The sequence below is a fragment of the Callorhinus ursinus genome, unplaced genomic scaffold (assembly GCF_003265705.2).
Source record: "Callorhinus ursinus isolate GAN/ISIS: 27379988/994484 unplaced genomic scaffold, GSC_fseal_2.0 scaffold10, whole genome shotgun sequence".
Taxonomy (NCBI): Eukaryota; Metazoa; Chordata; class Mammalia; order Carnivora; family Otariidae; genus Callorhinus; species Callorhinus ursinus.
This window is the reverse complement of record NW_027397072.1, coordinates 31787903-31798066: the sequence shown is the minus strand read 5'-3', so window position 1 is coordinate 31798066 and position 10164 is coordinate 31787903. Positions and strand designations below refer to the sequence as shown.

Below are 10164 nucleotides of genomic sequence, written 5' to 3'. Positions count from 1 at the left end.
GAAAGAAAGAAAGAAAGAAAGAAAGAAATCCAAACCCAGAGCCAAAGCTGTCATTCTGGCTGGGCTCACGGGTGGATGCTGCAGAGGGTGGGAATCCAGCCAGAATCTAACCAAACACAAGAGAGTCTCTCAAAATGTGGTGGTCACCCTGTCCCTCCCTGGTCCTCCTGCTCCGGAGGGGACCTTCTAGGGTTCACCTGCATGATCGTCTCTGGTGGTCTGAATTAGGACCACTGCAGAAACAACAGAACGATGCATGGCAGAGACGCACCCCCCCATCCCTTTGCCATGTAGAGTGGTTGGTGGGGGCCAGGCCCCCAGGATTTGGGGCTTGCTTGCTCAAGTCACTTCCTGGGAAATGGCAGTGTGAGGTCATAGCAGGCTGGGTGACTGCCACCCCCCCCCGCCCCCCGGCCCACCCCCAGTAAAGAGCTTTGTTGAGAAGGGTACACTGCATTCTGGAGTAAGACTCCTTCTGAAACTTCTACCTCATTCTGAACTCAAGGAGTGTGGGGGGTGTCTATAATGAGGAAAATTACAGACAAAGGCAAGGTTGAGAAATCATTTCTTTAAAGGTATTTACAGCAAACATAATTCTCTGTTCCTTTCCAGTGAGCTCTCCAGGCCCTGACTTGTTCCTCTCCCCGATTCTGTGCCATGGGTATGCTAAGGCTCCCCTCTGCAGTAGGGTGCACGCCTGGGAAATCAGAGTGAGGGGTTCCTCCCGGAGACCACACATGAAGGCATCCAAATGATTGTGGGACAGGTCACTATGATTGGCTTTCTTTTCTAGGGGGGAGACTGAGGCTCTTGGGCAGGAGGGAGTTGCATGAGGTCCCACGGTACGAGTGCAGAATAGAAGGCCAGGTACCTGCTGCCATGTTTTCATTCCCAGGGCCCAGGTAGGGCTTCATTGCCAAGTGCACAGGAAGGCTGTGGGGGTCCACCAAATGTGCTTCTGGCCACGGGATGTGTTGTTCTTAATAATACAAGACATTAATTGAACACTTACTATGTGCCATGCACTGGTCTAAGTACTTGACGTGCATTAACTTAAGTAGCCCTATGAAGCAGGTGCTATGATAATCACCCCCGTTTTATAGATGAGAAAACTGAGGCACTCAGAGGCTAAGTAGGCCTTGTAGGAAGTGCCAGAGCCAGTGCTCTTAATTTCCACCCTCTGCTGTCTCATGCCCTTTACTGTCTGGGTATTAAGGACAACTGTTTACCCAGCACACTGTGCACACCTAAGCAGGTTCATGTACATGATCACATTTAATTTCTTTCTACAACAGCCCTTGGAGGCAGGTAGATTGAATGATACTCTTCTCCCATCCAAGTATTAACCAGGCCCGACCGTGCTTCGCTTCCGAGATCAGATGAGATCCGGGGCGTTCAGGGTGGTATGGCCGCAGACTGAATGATACTGTTCTCACCAGAGGCTGAGGAGACTGAGGCAGAGGTCAAGGAGCTTCCTCAAGGTCACTACTGGTTAGTAATAAATGAACCACGCAGGGCTCCTGATTTTGAAGAAATGTTTCCTGCATTGACCCACCGGGAGTTAACCCTATGTGTTGGATCCGGAAGGAGCAGTCATGCCCAACACAAAATCAGGGTGTCAAGTGACTTATGACCCAGGACTTCCCCATCGTGAGCTGCTTACAGAATAGAATGGAATAATCGCCTCTAGGTGCTTTCGGGCTACAAGGACAAGACAGGCGTGGCTCTCCTTAGGCGATGAGTGCGAACCGTAAGCCCACAGGGGAAAGTGAGGAGTCTCGGAAAGCCATCTCAAAGGGTCAAGCTGTGCTTTGTCCCAGGCCTCCCGGAGCTGGCCCGCAGGGTCACCTTGTAGGAGTAGAAACAATGGCCACACCTTGTCTTGAAACACTGTCTTCCTGTGGTTGCTCTGGCATGTTCTCTGTAAGAACCTCACAGTCATCCTCTTGAGACAAGAAAATCTGAGGATCTGGTCACCATCAATCAGGAGGGCCCCTTTCGGATAGAGTCCCCACCTGCCACCTCCCTGCCAGCTAGCCTCCTTTGGTCTAGGGTGTGGCTTGCTTTTGGCATCTTCTCTGTTCTAGGTGGTTCCTGGTGGGCAGGGTTGCAAGACTGATCTCATTCAACATGCAGGATACTATCTAGAGTAATGTCCCCAAAAGAGCCTCCTGGGCTCCTTACCTCAGAGGGGTGGCGAAGGGCTGACCAGGCAGTGCCCATGCGTGGCCTGTTAAACACAAGGGTAAGGCAAGAAGAGACCTTAGAGACTGCCTTTTAATTTTATTGAAAGCCAAGTTTGGAGAGTCGAGACATTTGCTTAGGGCCACTGGAAGGGTTCGCGGTGGAGCTGGAAGGGGGGCGCGGTGGCGACAATTCTAGGCCCTGCACACTTCCCACTGCTCTCTGGAGATGTCAAGGAGGAGTCTGCCATCTGCTCGGCTGGATGCTTGCTAAGTGCTTCACAGCAGTTAAAAAAAAAATCAGGACTTTCTTGGGTATGAACATTTATTTCCCTATTTTCTCTCCCCCAACAAATCCCTGCTGTCTTAATTTGATGCAGACTCTGTATAGAAGGGGTGAGCAGGCATGAGGAAACCCCACAGGCCAGAGCCAGGAATCTGTCTGCAAGAGGGAGAGATGCGGGAAGCATCAAGCAGGTGGGCAGTTCTCAGACACCATGTGTCTTTGAGGTGGCGGCACTGCCACCCAACGCTGCCCAGGTTTCCTGGCACCGGCTGCCACCCCCACCCCCGAGGGATGATTCAGCCAGAGGGCACACTAAAACCCGTTAGCCATGGAACACCAAGTAAACAGCCCCTAGGAATTTCTCTGACTTGAATTTCAACTCATTTACTTGGGAGCCTCTGTCCCCTCTGCTTGGGGAAAGGGGGTAGGGTGGGGAAGGTTAAGATTACAATGTCCTTCTGCCTAAAGGAGCCCACGTGGTCTAGAGGTGCTGAGGTCCCCAAACAGCGTTCCCAGGGTGTTTGCTGGGGCTACTGCAAGGACGGCGGGGGGCGGGGGGCGGGGAGGAAGGAGAGACTGAGAAGGACGCTTATTCCCCGCACCCCCTCACCCCCTCACCCCCTGCCACTGATTACTCAGCTTTCTCGGTGGATTCTGCCTACATTTTGTTTCAGGTGAAGATTCTGTTGCTGAAGCTTTTTGAGAAGCACGGATCCAGTGGGGAGATGTGGGAGGGGAGACAGCAAGGTTTTCGGCTCACACCTCCACCAGCTTGGGAGTGAGCCTCATCAAGCCTGCTCATCCCAAGAGCCGCACCTCGGGCGGCCATTTCCACTTCGAGGAAGGCTCACCTGGGCTCTCTCCTCCCTTCCCTCACGAGAATGGTCGGGGGTGGGGGGCTACCCTTCCTTGGAAATATTCTCAGGCCTCTACCTGTGCTCTCAGGCCGGCCCCAGCTCACTGCCCGCCAGGGGCTCCCACTCGCCCACCATCCCAACCCCAGAGTCTTTCTCAGATGAGCCCAAAGGTGTGACGCTAACTGAAAAGGTAAAACGGATGATTAAAGATCAAGGTTCTATTATTGCACAAATTGACAGGGAAGAAGAAAGATTGGGGGTGGGGTGGGGAAGAAGGCAGGAAGGGGGATGAAGACTCCTGAGCCTGGAAACCCGGTCCGGGCTACTTTTAGCAAATAATATTTACTTTCTAGTCAAACAAGCTTCGTAGATCCAGGAGGAAGGGATGCAGAGACTTTCAGGCAGCTCCGCTGGCTCTGGTTAGGTAAACTACACTAATTAGGATGGGGTAGGAAGCCAGAAAAAATGTAATTACTCATCCGATCCCAAATGCAGCTCATTGAATCCATGGGAAGCCTGCCCCGGGAACACACCCTGTTGGAAAGGTCAACACCGTCAGATGAAAACTGCAGGCGGATCGGGAGTGCACTCTGACATTCAACTGAGGACTGACAGGTCTCCAGAGAAAGGCCAGGCACCTTTGCTGACTGCTGAATTCCCAGCTCGAGCTTGCTCTCCAAATTCCATGACGAGCTGAATTCTCCACCTCCCCCAAGCGCCTTCTTGCTGTTCTGTGCAGTTACCTATGAAAGGAAGGACGACTTTCAAAGCAACGTTCCCTGTGCAGTAGGTGTTCGACAGGGGTGGATCTCAGGGGCCTGGGGGAGTGGTGATGACAGAGCAGATGAAGAGGGAAAAATAATAAGGTTATATACAGGTTGGCAAATCTGGATTTTTAAAAAAGTAGTTTTTGGAGAATACCTCTATGCCAAAAAAAGAGGTTATGGAACACAAAAACAGGCCTAAACTTTCCATTGAGGTTCTTAGGAAGAGAGGGATTTCAGCTTCAGGGGATGATAGCCTAGTAATTCAACTCCCGTATCCCTGTGACTAAAAATAAGGATGATTAAAGAATGGAATCCTAGCTCCCTGTCATCCCAGACAGCCAGGCCTTGGCCCCGGACTTGTAAATCAAGCAAGCAGGCACACTGGAGAGAAACAGTTGCCGTTGTAAATATTTTAACTATTATCTACCCATTGTTAAGGCAGTAAGGCTGAGGACGACAAGGTCGCCAATGGATCCCCATCGGGGCCTTCTCTGGCCAGCTGCTTCCTGGGTGGGTCAGAGTACGTGCTTGAAATGACTCCGAAGTCAGCTGGCCTCTCTCAGACCATGTGTCCTTGCATCTTCTGTTGCTGGGAGCGACTTGCATGTCCTCCAGAATTTCTCAGGCTGCATCTCCAAATGCCTTCTACAACATTTGGAATGTCACTCTTATCTCACAACCTGCTCTCTCCAACCAGGGATTCCTCCCAGGGCACTGGCTGCATTTCCATCAGGCACCCCCATTACCACAGCTGTGAGAGCAGACAGAGCCAGGGGGACAGGTGAAGCTGTCCCTGCAGCAACTTCTCAGACTGGCAAAATAGTTCCAGCCAACAGGAGAACCCAAAGAATGTCTCTGTTATGGGGGCCAGTCTGTGGGACATATGTTTCCTTAGGGGCAAGGCTCAGAGGTGTCAAGGCCAGGGCTCTGGCCAAATGGGACAGTAAAAGAGAAGGAAAGGTGAGGGACACGGATACATCCTGAATGTCCTGAGCCAGGCCAACGCAAGACAGATTTCACACAAGACAGATCTAAATTACCTTTGGGATTCCCCTAATTAAATTCTCTGAGACTTTGAAATTACAGCAAGTATAGGGTGTAAATTGCTCTGCGTTCTGTTTGCCGTCTATTAGACTCATACAGCTTATGATCGTCTTTGGCTCATGGTGGTTGGCTATCACCAGACTGCACCGAATCCCAAGGAAGGTAAGGACATTTTTATTTAACTCTCCCAGAACCCCATATAGGGATCTACACACACACACACACACACACACACACTCTACAGGGCTTTACTATTATCCAGGTTGAGCCAGTATTTCTGTTGTCCTAGGAAAAAGGAGATGAGGAGTTAATGGTATGTGTATTTACCTTAGTATAGACTTTTTTCAGGGTATGCCTCTGGCACTGGAAACTGGGAAATCAAACCTAGAAGGAAAGAGAAAGACAAGTGACCCTGCCTTCTAGAAATCTCAGAGACAGGCAGCACAGAGTGAACTGGTGTTACTGATGTCTCCAAGGCCTCCCCTTGGCTCCAGTCATCCCAGAGAAACTGGGAGAGCAGGGTTCCGCCCCATCCCCACCATAAACCTGAGATACCTACAGGTGCGCTGACCCCATGGGCTGCTCCAAGAGAAAACAGTGAGGGCCATGGGTTGGATAACAAGGATGTTCATGGGGATACAGTGTGGTGAGAAAAGCGTGATTTTAAATCTGGGTTCCTGGGGCGCCCCGGTGGCTCAGATGGTTAAGCGTCTGCCTTTGGCTCAGGTCATGATCCCGGGGTCCTGGGATTGAGCCCCGCATCGGGCTCCTTGCTCAGAGGGGAGTCTGCTTCTCCCTCTCTCTCTGCTGTTCCCCCTGCTTGTGCTCTCTCTCTCTCTGTCAAAAATAAATAATAAAAAAAAAATAGATAGAATCTGGGTTCCACCATCCACCAGCTGTGTGATCTTGCCCACAAGCCTTAAACTCTCTGGGCCTCAGTTTCCTCATGTGGTGTGATGATCAGAATCGTCTAAAGTGACCGTGGGTTCTCACTCTAGTTGCCTGGACAGTGAGCCCGCGGGGGACCGGGTGGGAGCTTCTCACTGTCTCCCCACAAGAGGCACTGCATCTCAGCTTAGCCCATGGGTCCACTCCTTCTTTTCCTGACAGGAGGGACTCTACTATCCCATGGACCCCAAGATCTGGGCAGTTGGCATTCTCAGATAGCTCCTTAAACGGCTGGCAAATCCAGACCACCTGGAACCACTGTCAGCTTTGTTCCTAGGCTTGGACTATTTGGGAGGATGGGTGGATCCAAGGGATGGCTGCCTTCGCTCATTTTGTAGATCCTTGCCTGATTCATTCGCCCTTTCCCTGATACAGCACATTCCCTAGCTCATGCTTTGTGACATCATGAAGTTTGTCTTGGACCCTGGTAACAGGGAGCCATCTTGCGGGACCCTTTGTTTGCAGAAATGGGGTTAGTAACACTTACCTTAAAGGACTGTGGTAAAAATTCATTCACCGAGTCAGGTCCAGAGGCAACAGCCTGAATAAAGGCATGAAGTTGTGCCTGGGCTTGCATCTTCAGGACATTTAAAAATTGAGACCATTGCCAAAAATGAAGCGAATATTAATAAATTTCACCTAAAACACTTCCTGAATGATGCTTGCTTTGTTCACCTACATTTCCTACGTACCCTTTATAGGCCCGTTGGCTCCTGACTCCTGTATGATGCAAACCGGCTCCCCTAACTAATTTTTATGTTAAATTGAGTTCACTCTCCGAACCCAAGGGGAGAAGTGCCCGCCCCTGCATCTGAGGTGAATCGTTACGTGTGTGGCGGCGGCGGGGGTGTGGCTCGTGGTGTTAAAACGAGAGAAAGGATGTGGAAGCATGAACAGGCGGGTTCTGACATCTCGGCTCTGCATCCTGCGGGGAGAGAGCACTTGCTAGCCTCTTGAGATCCCTAGCCCCAGCCCACCCACCCCAGAAGCCAGCCTTTCCAAGGATTAGTCCTCTCTCTGCTGCAAAGGCGGGAGAAACTAACGCCAAGAGCGCCGTGCAAGACCCGTCCTACCTGGGGGTGGCGGTGGGGGGCGCTGCGCCGGTCTTCAGCTGCCGGATGAAATGACCACAATCCTGGGAGAGCACTGTCTGCAACAAAGCTGGGGTTCCCTCAGAAGCTGCCGGGAGCGCGGCCCTGCAGACTGGCCTGGGCCCCAGGGAAAAGAATGTCCAGAGGGAGACCCTCGCTGAAAATGTCACATCTCTTGTTCAGTTATGGATTGAGCTTGGGTTGTTTTTTTTTTTTTTTTTGTTTTTGAATTTTATACAGCTTTTTGTGCCCCAGAATGAAAAATTACAGTAAGCCTCATTTTAAAAAAAGTTCTCTTGGGCTATAATTCACATATTGTATAATTCACTCGTTTAAAGTACAATTCAATGGGGTTTTTTGATATCATATTAATTTTAAAAATTGTGGTAAAATATTTGTAACATAAGATATGCAGTATTTAAGTATAAATTCAGGGCTACTGATGACATTCACAATGTTGAGCAACCATCACTCCTATTTCCAAAAGGTTTCCATCACCCCAAACAGAAACTCTGTAACTCTGTAACTAACTCCGCACTTGCCCCTCTCCCCAGCCCTTGCAAGCCTCTAATGTGCTTTCTGTCTCTATGAATTTGCTTATTCCAGACATCTCATATAAGTGGAATCCTACAATATTTGTCTTTTTTGTGTCTGGCTTATTTCACTTAGCTTCATGGTTTAAAGGTTCATCCATGGTGAGGCAGGTGTCAGAACTTCACTCCTGTTTAAGGCTGAATAATATTCCATCACTCATACACACCAAGCTTTGTTTATCCAATCGTCTGGTGGTGGACACCTGGGTTGTTTCATTTTTTTGGCTATTGGGAATAATCCTGCCATGAACATTGGCATGCAAGTATCTGTTGGAGTCCCTGTTTTCAATTCCTTTGGATATATACCTAGCTGTGAAACACCATCCACTTTTAACTTCCTCCCCCATCCTGGGTGCTCACACCAAGCCAGAAAATGAACTCTGATCCTAAAAATAGACAGACATTTAGATGTTCTAGGCAAGCTGACTGCAGTGTGACCACATAGGAGTACCTGTGTCAATCCTTTGTTTCTTCAAAGCCACAAATGATATTGCTCCCCCTGTGTGCAAATAGCTGAGCCTCTGTGGAGGGCAGTGTGTGGGGAGGGCAGATACTCTCACGGGAGCTTCTGCTGCTTGCCTCCTCCCTGAAAGAGCAGAGAAAGAGAAGACACTCCATTGTTCCTGAGGAGAGTGGCCCATTTAGAAGGAGGGAGAGAAGAAATTGGCATGTTGAATTTTTTCGGGGGGCCAGATGCTGGGGTAGGGGCTGTTGGCCTATCTTATCCTCTGGAGTATCGTTGCTCCCATTTAATAGAACAGGAAATTGGCTCAGAGGAGGTACCTCACCGACTCAAAGACTCAGTGGCAGAAACTAACAATGTAAAACTTCAAAAACCCAAGCAGGTGACACATCCTGAATGAGGCACCCACAAAATGCTGTGGGAGCTCAGGACAGGGAGAGCCCACTGCTGCTGGGGGGTTCTGGGGAGTTTTCGTAGAGAAGGTGGGCCATGAAGCTGGATCATGAAGGATAATTTTATTTGCACAAGAAGATGGGGCAGGGATGGGGAGCAGCAGGAATTGAGATGCGGTTGTGAAGTATGGAAATTGGTTTGGAATCTTTTTCTGTTATACCTGGTTGAACCCGTAAGTCCAGCAGCTGCTGTCTGAGATGCGGGTCTGCAGGGGTCTCCTGGGAGGCAGATTCTGAGAAGGGGGGTAGAGAGCAGGGTGTTTACTGGGGAGTGCCCCTGGGGTCCACACCAAGGGGAGGGAGCAGGAGTGGCCGGAGCGGAAGGTGGGACTGTGACACCTGCCAACGAAGGTGGCCCTTCCCTTGTCCCAGGTGGGTGAGGGAGCGTGGCCTTTCTCTCCTGCATCAGTCATTGGATACGGACTGCCCTTGGAAGGAGCGTGACCTTGGATGAGGCAGTAATCTTCAACCAATATAATCCTCAAAGAGGGTGGACAGCTGAGGCCTATCAACTGACAATCTTAGCAGCATCTGGTGGAATCAGGTTTCCATTCCCAAAGGGGGATCTGGTGGCAGAGCACAGGGTCCCCGTGCACTGACTCCCTGAGGGTCCCCTTGCCCTGTTGTGCGCTCAAGGCTGAGAACCATCAGATTCTTCGGGCCCCTTGTCTCTCCTCACTCAGACGATGGTTGAAAAAATAAACCAGCTTGAGTGTGTTGAGCTGTTCATTTGCACAACATTTTGATGCTAGACAGGAAGACGAAGGTATACATTGTTATTAATTAGTTTATTTGATTGATTAAAAATAATGTTTCTTCATTCAAAATGCAAAATTTTAAATATATATTTGAAAATAGAATAACGCATTCTGATATTATTATCACTTCTAAATGGGATTCCCAAAGAAAATGTTAAGACCCTTGTCATCTTTCAGAGCAAAACAAACACCCCCTCACTGGGGATTCAGAGACAGGAGTGGTTTTTATATCAGTGAAGACAAGCCAAGGCTGCAGCTGTCCATGCTGTAACCCTAGCTCCAGCTGCTCACTCTCCCCATTGTCTCTGGACTTTCTCACTTCAGTGCGAGTGGTTAACTCTTGAGGAGCTGGGGTACTAGTCTCAATAAGCCAGCGGCTGCCTCCTGCACATTCAGGGGCATGATCAAAATGGGTCTTGGGTAACATTCCCGTGTGTCCCCCCCACCCCCGCCAAATGACAATTAAAATGAACTTAAACAAAAAGAAAAGATATTGGTTCATGTACCTGACAAGCCCAGAGGCTTCAGGAATGGCTGAATCCAGGGGTTCAAAAATGTCATCAGATCCCAGCTTCTTTCTGTCTCTTGGCTTTGCCTCATCTCAGTTGGCTCCATTCTCAGATGGGTTTTTCTCTTGCAATGAAAGATGGATGTAGCAGCTCTAGATTTTTCAGGTTCATGTTCAGCTGGAAAGAGCAAGTCTCTTTTCCAGGAGCTTAGGC

The 10164-nt window shown here is 49.7% G+C and overlaps 1 long non-coding RNA gene across 1 annotated transcript; it reads left to right on the top strand.

Annotated features, from left to right (window-relative positions):
• Positions 1 to 469: 469 nt before the first annotated feature.
• Positions 470 to 3210, top strand: LOC141373499 (uncharacterized). The gene is made up of 3 exons (XR_012379563.1): positions 470 to 575; positions 2564 to 2660; positions 3144 to 3210. It is a non-coding gene; the product is annotated as an uncharacterized lncRNA (long non-coding RNA).
• The last annotated feature ends 6954 nt before the right edge of the window (positions 3211 to 10164 follow it).